Source organism: Eutrigla gurnardus (assembly GCF_963514095.1).
Source record: "Eutrigla gurnardus genome assembly, chromosome: 11".
NCBI classification, from domain to species: Eukaryota; Metazoa; Chordata; class Actinopteri; order Perciformes; family Triglidae; genus Eutrigla; species Eutrigla gurnardus.
Genome location: NC_139925.1, coordinates 21,192,509 through 21,209,338, shown reverse-complemented (window position 1 = coordinate 21,209,338; position 16,830 = coordinate 21,192,509). Strand labels below are relative to the sequence as shown.

The 16,830-nt window shown below is 47.4% G+C and overlaps 1 protein-coding gene and 1 long non-coding RNA gene across 2 annotated transcripts in view; one reads left to right on the top strand and one right to left on the bottom strand.

Annotated features, from left to right (window-relative positions):
* The window catches only part of spred2b (sprouty related EVH1 domain containing 2b), a 415,094-nt gene that overhangs the window by 197,607 nt on the left and 200,657 nt on the right, over positions 1–16,830 (top strand). The gene's annotated exons all lie outside the window — the stretch shown is intronic.
* On the bottom strand, positions 2,546–3,565 carry LOC311020822. Its single transcript, XR_014597942.1, has 3 exons — positions 3,432–3,565; positions 2,940–2,967; positions 2,546–2,646 (listed from the first exon to the last, which is right to left on the bottom strand). It is a non-coding gene; the product is annotated as an uncharacterized lncRNA (long non-coding RNA).

The window sequence follows — 16,830 nt, the reverse complement described above, 5'->3', positions numbered from 1 at the left end:
TTCCAAGATGGCAACGGCCAAAATCCAAGATTGCCAAAATGGCCAACTCAACACTTCAAAACTGTCGTCCACAAACCAACGGGTGACGTCACAATGACTACACCCACTTCTTCCATGCAGACTATGGGCCCTAGTTTCGTGGCGCAGCGCAGGGCGGCGCAGGGTGGCGGAGCTGGCGCAATGCAAGTTTCGACCCGCGCAGCCTTGCGCACCGTCAGTTTGGCAGTTTGGTGGATCGCCTGCGCCAAGATGGGTGTGGCGGCGCAGCAGGGGGAGGCGTCACAGATTCAGCTTGGCATAGCGGATGTTTCGTGGCAAAAACACTATTTAATGCAACTAATTGAATCAACACGTGAATGTATATCTATATAGATTGTCCCGTCACATCTGACGTCAGATCAAAGGCGGATGGCACGCGTAACGGAAACTCAGCCTCTCGGACCAAAACATCTCCCTCTCTCTCTCCTGTTTTTTATAATATCGGCATTGTTATTATTATATGCTAATTAGAGCCTTCGCTGTGGTTCGTTTCCGACAATTTTCGGCACAGACGAACGCGGCGTTCGCAGCCTGTAAATTGTCGTTAACTCCCGAAAATTAGGGAGATTTTCGGGCGTTTACAGGGACGAAAATCCGACTTTTCATGCAGTGTGTGTAAACAATAGAAATCCCGGTGAGGCAGTATTAGTATGCTAACAGAGTGTTACAAAAAATAACTTAAGAATTAGCCTTGAATACTCTCTAAAACCAGTCGGGACAGATTTGAACCGGTCCGAATGATTTATTAATGTTTAAGCCTGTGTTAATTGTTTTATGAATATTGTACTGGTAGTTCGTTTTTTGTGTAACCCTTTCATAGCCGCTCGGGGCAGGCTAATGCGGTGCTAAACCAGTAGGCCCCGGTAGGAAAAATTCATGCAGCTAAGCTGATAGTAAAGCTGATAAGAGTGTTGAGTTAAAAGGAAGCGTTTTCACTGTGTGAACTGTAAAATTAAGGTGTTTATGTAAATAATACGAGTTGTATGCTAAAACCAGAGTTTAATTATTTTGAAATGCTAAATGTGAATTCATGTTTTGTTACTGAGCTATGATGAATATTACAAGTTCATGGGGAAAGATATATTAAAAAATCCATTTAAGAGAATAGGAGTAACAAAGTAAAATGGACACTGGAAAGCAGTAATTTTATTTAGATGCATTTAAATTGACTTTTAGTACACAATGAGTAATTGTCTGCATGGTTGTGTAGGCTGTTTTTTTTAGAGTCCTTCACTTGGGTTGTCTGCTGCCATCTTCATCTCCATCCCCATCTCCATCTCCATCCTGGTTGCTAACCCCCCGGTCATTCCCACCTCCATCCTCATCTTCATCCCCCCCCCCCTGCAATACTCCTCGTTGGACATTCGTTGTTAAGAGGGCGGTAGGACTGAGTGCACTCATTTTATTCATTTTTTCCCTATTCATTTGAACTTTTGGGACAATTTGCTTTTTATTACCTGAGATCTCAGAGGGTTTCTTTGTTATTTTCATTTTTTTGGTTCAAATCAGACAGACACTTGAAATAACTGTGAACCCAATTTGTAATGTTTACATTCTAAGTACTGTTGATTTGTTTTATATTCACTTTAAGTCGCTCACTGTTGTAATATACTGCATCGACAAAAAATTGTTCATTGGGTCCGATATAACTCTTTTAAACCTTCAGTCTGTGTTTCCGTGTAATTTTTTGGGGTAGATGTTACAGGTCTGGTCCAGCAATCCGCCTGGTAAATATCAGCAGTCTCCTCATCGGGTCTAGAATAAAAGTTAACCCTAATTTTATTGTTGATACTACGCTGCCTCAACATACAGGTACAAGTAGCAGGGGTTACATACTCAAACTACTAATTATACTATAATGAACTACTAAATGAAAAATCACACTTGCTATGTATTTTCTCGCCTGTTTGGTCTGATTGTTTTGTAATGCTTCCTGACCAGGACATCCTTGGAAAAGAGATTGTCAAATCTCAATGGATCCTTTCCTGGATAAATAAAGGTTAAATAAAAATAAAAAAATCTCTGAGGGATGTTTATTTTCATTAACTACCAGCTATCAGACCATCTTTATTCCATCACCTATAATTACTCCAAACATCTTCTACAATAAAATCCAAATCGAAGTAAAGCTAAGAGATTGAATATGGGCCTCCCCCCCCCTTATAGAGTTCAGACCGACTGAGGACAGTCGCCTGCCAGCACATCCATTACGAGGCTGGAAAGAGACATGGTGAGAAGCGGAGGTAAGTTGTCATGAGCACTTTGTTTCACCTGTTGGCTGTGGAAAGCAAAGAGCACACACGTCATATCAATACTGATCACATGTGTATTTTATATTTCCAGATTATTTGTTGATGAGCCAGAGCCTGTGACTCCCGCGAACCGGCCCGTTCAGCCCACTGCGTTGTCGTCCTCCACCCGGCGGAAGCCTGCTGCACTCACCCCCGTTCTGCCGAGGCCTCCTGAGCCTACCCACCTCCAGCCGAGGCCCCCTGCTGCGTCCACCCCCTGTGAAGACAGCACCCATACTGCTGGTCCTCCCCGCACAGCCACAGGCCCCCTCCGTCCTCTTTCGTGGGCCATCCTGCAGCCAGAGCTTTGTCCCTCCTGCACCAACAGTGAAGGCATTCACTAACAAGTCCTCACGGCCATGTGTGGCTTGCCACGATCCAAACTGTGGTGGACAGCGGAAGAGGTACACCCCTTCCAAGGACAAAGTGGCTGGAAGCATGCAGAAAATATTTACCTACTGTCCATCCTCTAGGAAGTCCACCACCTCTGGCTTCGACAATGTGGTGTATGACAACTTTGAACACTTTAAGAGTGTCGTGGATGCGGAGTTGGAAAGGAGGACTGTGTAAATACCTGTAAATGTGTGTGTGTGTGTGTGAATAACTTACCTCTGTGATGCCACTGTTCCTGTGCCATCTGTAGGAGAGAGAAAGAGGCTTGTTTGTGTGTGTTTGTCTCTTTCTTTGTGCTTGCTGAAGCACTTTAAAACAGACACAATCTGTTTATTTATATAGTTAAAAAAAATGCACTGTACAGTGTTAAAGTTCTTTTGTTTGTTTTTTATTTATTATTATTAATGTTATTTATATGTGCCTGTCCTTGTGATGTGTGTATGTCTGTCAGCTCCATGTTTAACTTAATGTTTGCAAATGGTAGTAAATGTTTGTCTCTCGTCTTGTCTCGTGTTCTCGCTCGTAGATCTGTACCTTGTCGTGGTGAGCGAGCTTTAAACTAAACAGATCTCGTTAACTTGTGTTTTATATGCATTGCCTTTTAAATTAAACACATTCTGGGTGAAAAAATAAAAGTTGTAAAAGTATTTGAGTCTCTGTGTGCTTGGGTTTCACCAGGGGTGGGATAGTGGATTAGAAAAAACACACCAAAGCAATTAGAAGTCCTTGCGTCTTCTCCCCCGCTACCAGAGGTGTGAATACACCCCCACTGTGCTGGATGGGGCAGATCTCATGTCACACATCATAACAGGAGGTGCAAGCATTTAGAAATATTATTGTTTGTATGATCAGTTTCCCCTTTATAGTTCAGGACAAAAATGTAATAATTGTACACTTTTCTAACTTAATATGTAAGTCTCATCAATCTACATCAACTCAAACTATGCAAATAATACAAACAACATTCAGCAGTGGATTTCAATAAACTAGGCCTTGTACATGACCATTTCTGTAAATAACATTTCAGGACAATCACCACCAGATGGCGCCATCCGTTTTGATCATTTTTAATCGATCCCAGGGTTGAGGGATAGGGACTTGGGGGGGTCATGAGCCATTCCCAGGGGGTCTCCCATCCAAGTACTGACCAGGCCCTACCCTGCTTAGCTTCCGAGATCAGACGAGATCGGGCGTGTTCAGGGTGGTATGGCCGTAAGCTAAAGAAGCATGCGGAGAAAAGCCCTTTATAGATGTCGATCGTCACCACCATTAAAGCCTGGGGGCACTTATCGCCAGGAAACTTGATCTTTTCTCACATGTGAAAAGTACAGTGCTGAAGAACATAACTTTTCAGTATATTCATCCGATGTCGCTGTGGGGGAGCGGCAGCGCCTTCTGCTGTTCGTCGAGATAAATGAAAAAGCTTACAGCACCTGGTATTCCCAGGCGGTCTCCCATCCAAGTACTGACCAGGCCCTACCCTGCTTAGCTTCCGAGATCAGACGAGATCGGGCGTGTTCAGGGTGGTATGGCCGTAAGCCAAAGAGGCACGCGGAGAAAAGCCCTTTATAGATGTCGATCGTCACCACCATTAACGCCTGGGCTGCACCTATCGTCTGGAAATTTGAGTAACTTCAGAGAAGTCCGTTTTGAGCATTTTGTCGTACTGTACATCAAGGACTTTAAATGTCCCCATTCTTCTTCTCAGCCACACAGCTCTTGATAGTATACTTGATATACAAACACAGATGTCGACAACATCAATTAAAGCAATATTATCCATGTCACCTTTATTTTCATTTTTGACAAGTAGAGGGGTTGCACCGCTCCTGGAGGTACTGCAATACCAGGTCGATGCGTGGAGTGGACGGAGCAAGCCCCTTTTCCATCTCCCTATTCCAAAAATCAATTTAATATATGGTCCCCGGATAGGGGACGTATCAGATATTAAACTGATAAGAACAGATACTACACTTGATCTTAGCCAAAAGGCCGAGAAGCGATGCCCCCATTTGATCCGCGGTAACTCTATGATCCACGGCACAGTTACTCTCACTCACGGTGCGAACAAACAAACACTCATTTCTACAAGCGAAAAAACCTTCAAAAATATATGCTGACGAATTCAAAACGCTGAGTTTGGCATGACATGACTATACGATACCAAAAATAAATATAACATCGCACTCTTTTGTGGAAGAACGTTATGCGAGTGAATGCGACTTCTGGTCACGTGATGTGCTTCCGCCCAATAAGCTACAGTTACGAAAGGAGTAACGTTTCCATCAAATCCTATCCATGGTTTCAATGGATTCGTTGTTCAGGGTGGTATGGCCGTAAGCCAAAGAAAGATGCGGAGAAAAGCCCTTTATAGATGTCGATTGTCACCACCATTAAAGCCTGGGGGCACTTATCGCCAGGAAACTTGATCTTTTCTCACATGTGAAAAGTACAGTGCTGAAGAACATAACTTTTCAGTATATTCATCCGATGTCGCTGTGGGGGAGCAGCAGCGCCTTCTGCTGTTCGTCGAGATAAATGAAAAAGCTTACAGCACCTGGTATTCCCAGGCGGTCTCCCATCAAAGTACTGACCAGGCCCTACCCTGCTTAGCTTCCGAGATCAGACGAGATCGGGCGTGTTCAGGGTGGTATGGCCGTAAGCCAAAGAAGGACGCGGAGAAAAGCCCTTTATAGATGTCGATCGTCACCACCATTAACGCCTGGGCTGCACCTATCGTCTGGAAATTTGAGTAACTTCAGAGAAGTCCGTTTTGAGCATTTTGTCGTACTGTACATCAAGGACTTTAAATGTCCCCATTCTTCTTCTCAGCCACACAGCTCTTGATATTGTACTTGATATACAAACACAGATGTCGACAACATCAATTAAAGCAATATTATCCATGTCACCTTTATTTTCATTTTTGACAAGTAGAGGGGGTGCACCGCTCCTGGAGGTACTGCAATACCAGGTGGATGCATGGAGTGGACGGAGAAAGCCCCTATTCCATTTCCCTATTCCAAAAATCAATTTAATATATGGTCCCCGGTTGGGGACGTATCAGATATTAAACTGATAAGAACAGATACTACACTTGATCTTAGCCAAAAGGCCGAGAAGCGATGCCCCCAATTGGTCCGCGGTAACTCTATGATCCACGGCACAGTTACTCTCACTCACGGTGCAAACAAACAAACACTCATTTCTACAAGCGAAAAAACCTTCAAAAATATATGCTGACGAATTCAAAACGCTGAGTTTGGCATGACATGACTATACGATACCAAAAATAAATATAACATCGCACTCTTTTGTGGAAGAACGTTATGCGAGTGAATGCGACTTCTGGTCACGTGATGTGCTTCCGCCCAATAAGCTACAGTTACGAAAGGAGTAACGTTTCCATCAAATCCTATCCATGGTTTCAATGGATTCGTTGTTCAGGGTGGTATGGCCGTAAGCCAAAGAAAGATGCGGAGAAAAGCCCTTTATAGATGTCGATTGTCACCACCATTAAAGCCTGGGGGCACTTATCGCCAGGAAACTTGATCTTTTCTCACATGTGAAAAGTACAGTGCTGAAGAACATAACTTTTCAGTATATTCATCCGATGTCGCTGTGGGGGAGCGGCAGCGCCTTCTGCTGTTCGTCGAGATAAATGAAAAAGCTTACAGCACCTGGTATTCCCAGGCGGTCTCCCATCCAAGTACTGACCAGGCCCTACCCTGCTTAGCTTCCGAGATCAGACGAGATCGGGCGTGTTCAGGGTGGTATGGCCGTAAGCCAAAGAGGCACGCGGAGAAAAGCCCTTTATAGATGTCGATCGTCACCACCATTAACGCCTGGGCTGCACCTATCGTCTGGAAATTTGAGTAACTTCAGAGAAGTCCGTTTTGAGCATTTTGTCGTACTGTACATCAAGGACTTTAAATGTCCCCATTCTTCTTCTCAGCCACACAGCTCTTGATAGTATACTTGATATACAAACACAGATGTCGACAACATCAATTAAAGCAATATTATCCATGTCACCTTTATTTTCATTTTTGACAAGTAGAGGGGTTGCACCGCTCCTGGAGGTACTGCAATACCAGGTCGATGCGTGGAGTGGACGGAGCAAGCCCCTATTCCATCTCCCTATTCCAAAAATCAATTTAATATATGGTCCCCGGATAGGGGACGTATCAGATATTAAACTGATAAGAACAGATACTACACTTGATCTTAGCCAAAAGGCCGAGAAGCGATGCCCCCATTTGATCCGCGGTAACTCTATGATCCACGGCACAGTTACTCTCACTCACGGTGCGAACAAACAAACACTCATTTCTACAAGCGAAAAAACCTTCAAAAATATATGCTGACGAATTCAAAACGCTGAGTTTGGCATGACATGACTATACGATACCAAAAATAAATATAACATCGCACTCTTTTGTGGAAGAACGTTATGCGAGTGAATGCGACTTCTGGTCACGTGATGTGCTTCCGCCCAATAAGCTACAGTTACGAAAGGAGTAACGTTTCCATCAAATCCTATCCATGGTTTCAATGGATTCGTTGTTCAGGGTGGTATGGCCGTAAGCCAAAGAAAGATGCGGAGAAAAGCCCTTTATAGATGTCGATTGTCACCACCATTAAAGCCTGGGGGCACTTATCGCCAGGAAACTTGATCTTTTCTCACATGTGAAAAGTACAGTGCTGAAGAACATAACTTTTCAGTATATTCATCCGATGTCGCTGTGGGGGAGCAGCAGCGCCTTCTGCTGTTCGTCGAGATAAATGAAAAAGCTTACAGCACCTGGTATTCCCAGGCGGTCTCCCATCAAAGTACTGACCAGGCCCTACCCTGCTTAGCTTCCGAGATCAGACGAGATCGGGCGTGTTCAGGGTGGTATGGCCGTAAGCCAAAGAAGGACGCGGAGAAAAGCCCTTTATAGATGTCGATCGTCACCACCATTAACGCCTGGGCTGCACCTATCGTCTGGAAATTTGAGTAACTTCAGAGAAGTCCGTTTTGAGCATTTTGTCGTACTGTACATCAAGGACTTTAAATGTCCCCATTCTTCTTCTCAGCCACACAGCTCTTGATATTGTACTTGATATACAAACACAGATGTCGACAACATCAATTAAAGCAATATTATCCATGTCACCTTTATTTTCATTTTTGACAAGTAGAGGGGGTGCACCGCTCCTGGAGGTACTGCAATACCAGGTGGATGCATGGAGTGGACGGAGAAAGCCCCTATTCCATTTCCCTATTCCAAAAATCAATTTAATATATGGTCCCCGGTTGGGGACGTATCAGATATTAAACTGATAAGAACAGATACTACACTTGATCTTAGCCAAAAGGCCGAGAAGCGATGCCCCCAATTGGTCCGCGGTAACTCTATGATCCACGGCACAGTTACTCTCACTCACGGTGCAAACAAACAAACACTCATTTCTACAAGCGAAAAAACCTTCAAAAATATATGCTGACGAATTCAAAACGCTGAGTTTGGCATGACATGACTATACGATACCAAAAATAAATATAACATCGCACTCTTTTGTGGAAGAACGTTATGCGAGTGAATGCGACTTCTGGTCACGTGATGTGCTTCCGCCCAATAAGCTACAGTTACGAAAGGAGTAACGTTTCCATCAAATCCTATCCATGGTTTCAATGGATTCGTTGTTCAGGGTGGTATGGCCGTAAGCCAAAGAAAGATGCGGAGAAAAGCCCTTTATAGATGTCGATTGTCACCACCATTAAAGCCTGGGGGCACTTATCGCCAGGAAACTTGATCTTTTCTCACATGTGAAAAGTACAGTGCTGAAGAACATAACTTTTCAGTATATTCATCCGATGTCGCTGTGGGGGAGCGGCAGCGCCTTCTGCTGTTCGTCGAGATAAATGAAAAAGCTTACAGCACCTGGTATTCCCAGGCGGTCTCCCATCCAAGTACTGACCAGGCCCTACCCTGCTTAGCTTCCGAGATCAGACGAGATCGGGCGTGTTCAGGGTGGTATGGCCGTAAGCCAAAGAGGCACGCGGAGAAAAGCCCTTTATAGATGTCGATCGTCACCACCATTAACGCCTGGGCTGCACCTATCGTCTGGAAATTTGAGTAACTTCAGAGAAGTCCGTTTTGAGCATTTTGTCGTACTGTACATCAAGGACTTTAAATGTCCCCATTCTTCTTCTCAGCCACACAGCTCTTGATATTATACTTGATATACAAACACAGATGTCGACAACATCAATTAAAGCAATATTATCCATGTCACCTTTATTTTCATTTTTGACAAGTAGAGGGGTTGCACCGCTCCTGGAGGTACTGCAATACCAGGTCGATGCGTGGAGTGGACGGAGCAAGCCCCTATTCCATCTCCCTATTCCAAAAATCAATTTAATATATGGTCCCCGGATAGGGGACGTATCAGATATTAAACTGATAAGAACAGATACTACACTTGATCTTAGCCAAAAGGCCGAGAAGCGATGCCCCCATTTGATCCGCGGTAACTCTATGATCCACGGCACAGTTACTCTCACTCACGGTGCGAACAAACAAACACTCATTTCTACAAGCGAAAAAACCTTCAAAAATATATGCTGACGAATTCAAAACGCTGAGTTTGGCATGACATGACTATACGATACCAAAAATAAATATAACATCGCACTCTTTTGTGGAAGAACGTTATGCGAGTGAATGCGACTTCTGGTCACGTGATGTGCTTCCGCCCAATAAGCTACAGTTACGAAAGGAGTAACGTTTCCATCAAATCCTATCCATGGTTTCAATGGATTCGTTGTTCAGGGTGGTATGGCCGTAAGCCAAAGAAAGATGCGGAGAAAAGCCCTTTATAGATGTCGATTGTCACCACCATTAAAGCCTGGGGGCACTTATCGCCAGGAAACTTGATCTTTTCTCACATGTGAAAAGTACAGTGCTGAAGAACATAACTTTTCAGTATATTCATCCGATGTCGCTGTGGGGGAGCAGCAGCGCCTTCTGCTGTTCGTCGAGATAAATGAAAAAGCTTACAGCACCTGGTATTCCCAGGCGGTCTCCCATCAAAGTACTGACCAGGCCCTACCCTGCTTAGCTTCCGAGATCAGACGAGATCGGGCGTGTTCAGGGTGGTATGGCCGTAAGCCAAAGAAGGACGCGGAGAAAAGCCCTTTATAGATGTCGATCGTCACCACCATTAACGCCTGGGCTGCACCTATCGTCTGGAAATTTGAGTAACTTCAGAGAAGTCCGTTTTGAGCATTTTGTCGTACTGTACATCAAGGACTTTAAATGTCCCCATTCTTCTTCTCAGCCACACAGCTCTTGATAGTGTACTTGATATACAAACACAGATGTCGACAACATCAATTAAAGCAATATTATCCATGTCACCTTTATTTTCATTTTTGACAAGTAGAGGGGGTGCACCGCTCCTGGAGGTACTGCAATACCAGGTGGATGCATGGAGTGGACGGAGAAAGCCCCTATTCCATTTCCCTATTCCAAAAATCAATTTAATATATGGTCCCCGGTTGGGGACGTATCAGATATTAAACTGATAAGAACAGATACTACACTTGATCTTAGCCAAAAGGCCGAGAAGCGATGCCCCCAATTGGTCCGCGGTAACTCTATGATCCACGGCACAGTTACTCTCACTCACGGTGCAAACAAACAAACACTCATTTCTACAAGCGAAAAAACCTTCAAAAATATATGCTGACGAATTCAAAACGCTGAGTTTGGCATGACATGACTATACGATACCAAAAATAAATATAACATCGCACTCTTTTGTGGAAGAACGTTATGCGAGTGAATGCGACTTCTGGTCACGTGATGTGCTTCCGCCCAATAAGCTACAGTTACGAAAGGAGTAACGTTTCCATCAAATCCTATCCATGGTTTCAATGGATTCGTTGTTCAGGGTGGTATGGCCGTAAGCCAAAGAAAGATGCGGAGAAAAGCCCTTTATAGATGTCGATTGTCACCACCATTAAAGCCTGGGGGCACTTATCGCCAGGAAACTTGATCTTTTCTCACATGTGAAAAGTACAGTGCTGAAGAACATAACTTTTCAGTATATTCATCCGATGTCGCTGTGGGGGAGCGGCAGCGCCTTCTGCTGTTCGTCGAGATAAATGAAAAAGCTTACAGCACCTGGTATTCCCAGGCGGTCTCCCATCCAAGTACTGACCAGGCCCTACCCTGCTTAGCTTCCGAGATCAGACGAGATCGGGCGTGTTCAGGGTGGTATGGCCGTAAGCCAAAGAGGCACGCGGAGAAAAGCCCTTTATAGATGTCGATCGTCACCACCATTAACGCCTGGGCTGCACCTATCGTCTGGAAATTTGAGTAACTTCAGAGAAGTCCGTTTTGAGCATTTTGTCGTACTGTACATCAAGGACTTTAAATGTCCCCATTCTTCTTCTCAGCCACACAGCTCTTGATAGTATACTTGATATACAAACACAGATGTCGACAACATCAATTAAAGCAATATTATCCATGTCACCTTTATTTTCATTTTTGACAAGTAGAGGGGTTGCACCGCTCCTGGAGGTACTGCAATACCAGGTCGATGCGTGGAGTGGACGGAGCAAGCCCCTATTCCATCTCCCTATTCCAAAAATCAATTTAATATATGGTCCCCGGATAGGGGACGTATCAGATATTAAACTGATAAGAACAGATACTACACTTGATCTTAGCCAAAAGGCCGAGAAGCGATGCCCCCATTTGATCCGCGGTAACTCTATGATCCACGGCACAGTTACTCTCACTCACGGTGCGAACAAACAAACACTCATTTCTACAAGCGAAAAAACCTTCAAAAATATATGCTGACGAATTCAAAACGCTGAGTTTGGCATGACATGACTATACGATACCAAAAATAAATATAACATCGCACTCTTTTGTGGAAGAACGTTATGCGAGTGAATGCGACTTCTGGTCACGTGATGTGCTTCCGCCCAATAAGCTACAGTTACGAAAGGAGTAACGTTTCCATCAAATCCTATCCATGGTTTCAATGGATTCGTTGTTCAGGGTGGTATGGCCGTAAGCCAAAGAAAGATGCGGAGAAAAGCCCTTTATAGATGTCGATTGTCACCACCATTAAAGCCTGGGGGCACTTATTTTTTTTTATTTTTATTACAAACCACAAAAATCATCAAGTACAGCACACTTTTACATACACGCCACATACCACTGATGAGAAACGATCTTCTTTCCCCCATTTTCCAACCACAAAAATACTCAAATACATAACACTTTTACATATACAGAGCATATAACAGACAAGTTTTTTTTTTTTTTTTTTCCTTTCAAACACCAAGTACATCACATTTTAACATATACGCAGCTTACGCCTTACACACCTTATCCCTTACGCCCCCTACACCCGAGAAAGCAAGAGCCAACTACCTTCAGTTTAGGAAAATAGCGTCTTCCAGCGCTCTCTCGCAGCATGATACCCATACCTGTCCTCCTCCATTCTCCTCATACTCCCTAGCTCCTCCCGCACCTTCGCCACTACCCCGCCCACCCCCCAATCCACATTGCCTTTGACCAGCACCGCTCGAGCATCCCACAGTGCGGCTTTCCCCAACGACAACACTAGCCATAACAAAAAACCCTCCCTTCCCCTCCCTCTCAACCCCAACCCCAACATTATCACATCATATGACAGTATCCCCAATTTTGGAAAGAAACCCACCAAATCATCCCACACTCCCCTGGCAAACCCACATCCCCAAAACACATGATCGATGGTCTCGTCCGCCCCACAACCCACCCTCGGACACGAGCGTAGCCTTGACAGCCCGTGCCTATGCAACACCTCCCTCACCGGCATTCTCCTGTGCAGACAGAGCCAGTTTATGTCCCGCAATCTATTCGGCAAACCTTTGTGCTGAATAAAAACCCATCCCGCTGGGCCAACCCCGTGCACCCCCACAGGTCCCCCTTTCTCCACCAAAGCCCGGTAGAGGCTCCGATGGTCAAGGCACAAAGTCCCCTCCTGACACTCCCTGTGACGTTTAGCCCAATTCACCACCTGCCTGTAGTGTGGAGGTAAGATGTCCCCCTTCGGTCTCAAGTTGCCCCACACCACCAACCTCCTCAGAGGAAAGGACAACCAAAACAACACCAGCAAATGAAAAGGGTGGCTCCCAGGGACGTGTACACTATTGCATATAAAGGAGAAAAAAAGTACATCCAACTTAAGTAGGACATCCGGAACCCCCCTGCCTCCCACCCTCACGTCCTGGCACATCCAATCTCTCTTTACATACTCATAGCCCCCCCACACCAAGGAAAATATGTCCCGCACCAGCCTTCTCCTATACTCAGGAGGCAAAGGAAAAACATAGGCTAAATAAATGAAAGACGGCAGGATGTCTGCCTTGATCGCCAGGACCCTGCCACTCAAGGAGAGCCTTCGCACCTTCCACAGCCCCATACGCGAACGAGCAGCTGCAAGGCGCTTGCCCCAATTCAGCCCTCCACTATCCTCCACCTCAAACTCAACCCCCAGGACCCTCATTGGCCCTTGACACTGAGACAGGCCACCCAGGCCACCCACCCTCCCCGTCCATGGCCCAAAGTATTTAACTGAGGACTTCCCCAAATTCACCTTCGCACCCGATACTTTAGAGAAATCCTCCAGAATATCCACCAAACGTGACACAGAACCGTCTGTTGTCAAAAACAGAGTCATGTCGTCTGCATACTGAGTCATTTTCAGCTCCTTTGTACCCCCACCAGGCAGGCGCAACCCCACTACACCTGAGTCTGCTCTTATTGCTGCACCCAGCGGCTCTATATAGAGCACAAAAAGCAGGGGCGACAGGGGACACCCTTGCCTAACCCCTGTCCGCTGTGGAACCAGCCCGCCCATGTGCCCATTAACAATAACCCTACTCCCCACCCCTGTGTACATAATCCCCAACCACCTCAAGAACCGAGGCCCAAACCCCATTCTCTCCATAACAGAGAACAAAAACCCATGGTTCACCCTGTCAAAGGCATTCTCCATATCTAACCCCACCAACATCATGGGCACCCGACGCTCCCCCGCCCAGTGAACACAATCCCTTACCAACCCTAAATTCCACTGTATCCTCCTTCCCTCCACCCCACACGTCTGATCCTCATGCACCACATGAGGGAGAGCCTCCCGGAGCCTGCGTGCCAGAACCCTGGCCAGGATCTTGTAATCCGCACAGAGCAGCGTGATCGGCCTGTAGTTCCCCAGAACTTCCCTGTCCCCTTTCTTGTACAAGAGGGTCAGGACCCCCTCCTTCATAGTTGAGCCCAGAAGACCCCCGTCCAAAACCGAGTTCACAACGCCAAGAAAATCCCTCCCCAAAATCCCCCAAAAAGCAATATAAAATTCCTTCGGCAACCCATCAATTCCAGGCACCTTGCCAGCTGGCAGCCCCCTCATGGCACCTTCTACCTCGGCCATGGTCACTGGGTGCTCCAGCTCCTCCACCACCCCCCCAGGCACTCTACCCTCCAAACCCCCCAGAAAACGGCCTGCACCAGAGTTGTCTACAGCCCGCTCCCCGAAAGCCTCCCCAAAGAAACTAGAGGCCACCCCTACCATCCCCTCTGGATCAGAGATGAGGCCCCCATCCCTCCCTCGCAGACACTGAATACACACCCTTGCATGGGCCGCCTTAATCTGTTTAAAAAAATATGCACTGCAAACCTCCCCAAACTCTAAAGACTCCCTCCGACATCGTAACAAAAAATCCCTAGCCTTCGCCCTGAAATACTGGCCGAGCTGCTTCTTCACAGCCTCCACCTCTTCCCTATCGACCCCTTCCCCCTTATTCTCTGCTGCCACCAGAGTCTGCAGAGACCGTTGCAACCCCCTAAACTCCTCCCTCCCCGCCCGTGCCCTGGCCGAGCAGTATGAAACTGCCAAGACCCGGGTGTTTCGCTTTACGCACTCCCACCACTCCACCACCGAACCGAAATACGGCTTAAGCAAAACCCACACCTCGTAGTGAGTAGCAAAACATTTTCGGAAAGCCGCCTCCCCCAAAACTTTGCAGTTCAGCTTCCAGAACCCCCTCCCGAAACGGGGCGCAGCCACCGTAAAAGCCACTAACAGCTGACTGTGATCTGAAAACCAGACTGGTGACACAACAGCACTCTGGACATTAATGTCACCCGGCACAAAAACAAAATCAATACGGCTGCGAGAACCCCGTGAATTGGACCACGTAATCCCCTCTCCCTTAGAGTCCACAACCCTGAACCCATCCTGAAGCATAAACCCCTGCACCACATCCCTCAGATATGGCAAACTGAAATCCCCATTCCCCTCAAAAGAAACATTAAAACCCCCCCCCAAAACCACTACCCTATTGGTGACACAGACGTCCGGCAAGGCCAAGAAAACCTCCTTGCGTCCCCGTGGCTCTGCCGGAGCATAAACATTTATGAAGCGAAAGTACACTCCCCTCCACTCCGCATCCACCACAAGGACCCTCCCCTGTACCACTGAAAAACTGCTCGAAACCTGGAAGTCCCGATCCCCAAATAACACCCCTACCCCAGATGAATGCACCCCACCCACCCCCCACCTGGACTCACCCTTGATCCATTCCCTTGAAAAGCCCCGCACATCCCCATCATCTCTCAAATGGACTTCCTGCAAAAAACCCACGTGAAAAGAGACCTGGGAGAAGTATTGAAAGATACCGGCCCTCTTCCCCCCATCCCTCATGCCCCTCACATTCATAGTTAACACAGAAAACAAACTCATATGCTGGTTAAACACCCTCCTGGCCCACCTCCAGTCCCTTCAGTCTCAATCCCCAATGATCCCTCCGTGTCTGCCGACTCCCCTTCTGGAAGGCACACCAAACTGGGTGATCCGGCCCCGGGGACAGAGCGCACAGGGCTCAAGGGTGACACCGGCTCCAAGTCCACAGGCAGGGATGCCAACCCAGGGTCATCAACCTGATCAGCCCCCGCGGAGTGGGTGACCTGACCAGCCTCTGGGCCCTCCCTCTGACCTCTCGTAGTGAGGATAGGGGCACCCTCTCCCGCATCAGACCCTCCACTAGACTCCTCTCCCCCCGGACTCATGACGAGAGCATCATATCGGCCTGTCCATGCCAAAGGGGCTCCCTCAGCTTCCGTTCCACTGCCCACCCGCATCCCCTTCCTCTTCTTCCTCTTCCTCCGCACCTGCACCATCGGCTCTGACAGACCGGCTTCCGCTGACGTGTCTATCAGCTCTCCTCCTGAAGATCCCCTCCGCCTCCTCACCCCTCCTGGACCATCTTCTGCTGCTGAACCCTCCCCCGATCCCATCCCGCAGTCCGCCCAGGACCCCAGCAGAGGCAGGGAGTCCCCCAGGCTTATCCGTATGTCTGCATCCACAAGGGGTCCCCCGGAAACAGGTGAGGCCTCCGCTGCTGTATCAGCCCCCCCAGCTGGAACAGGCCCCTCAGCCGGAAACGGGACATTTTCTGCTGCCGGAACTGCCACCTCGGTCGAGACAAGCCCTGCCATTGCCTGGACCTCCTCCAGTGGCCACAGGCTCGGAGCCTGCATCCTCCCTGCCATATCTGCGTACGTGGGAGCACGAGAAGGGCATTCCTTGAGAAGATGTCCCGCTGCCCCACACCCGTGGCAGACCCGCGGCGCAGCGCAAGAGGCAGCCCCGTGCCCAGCAACCCCACAGTTCCGACAGCGAAACTGGGCACATCCAGCCGCAAGATGTCCGAAGCTGCGACACTGCCGACAGAAACTCGGCTGCCCTGAATAAAACAAGAAACCCCTGTCCCCCCCGATCGAGAAGTAGGCAGGAGGGTGTCGAAGGCCATCGCTGCTGCCTGGGTCATCCCCCAGTAGGACCCGGAACTGTCGCCGTCCAGACCAGATACCGTAGCTGTCCCTCAGGTACTTTACAGCCTTGTCCACCTTCCCATACCTGCCCAGGAACATTGACACTGCCTCGTCCCCGACATATGGGTTGTAAAGGTGAACTGTCACAATCCGAAAATTCCTTTTGCAGAGTGGCTCCACCTTGAACATTGAAAAGGGCACAGACTCTGCCCTCTCCG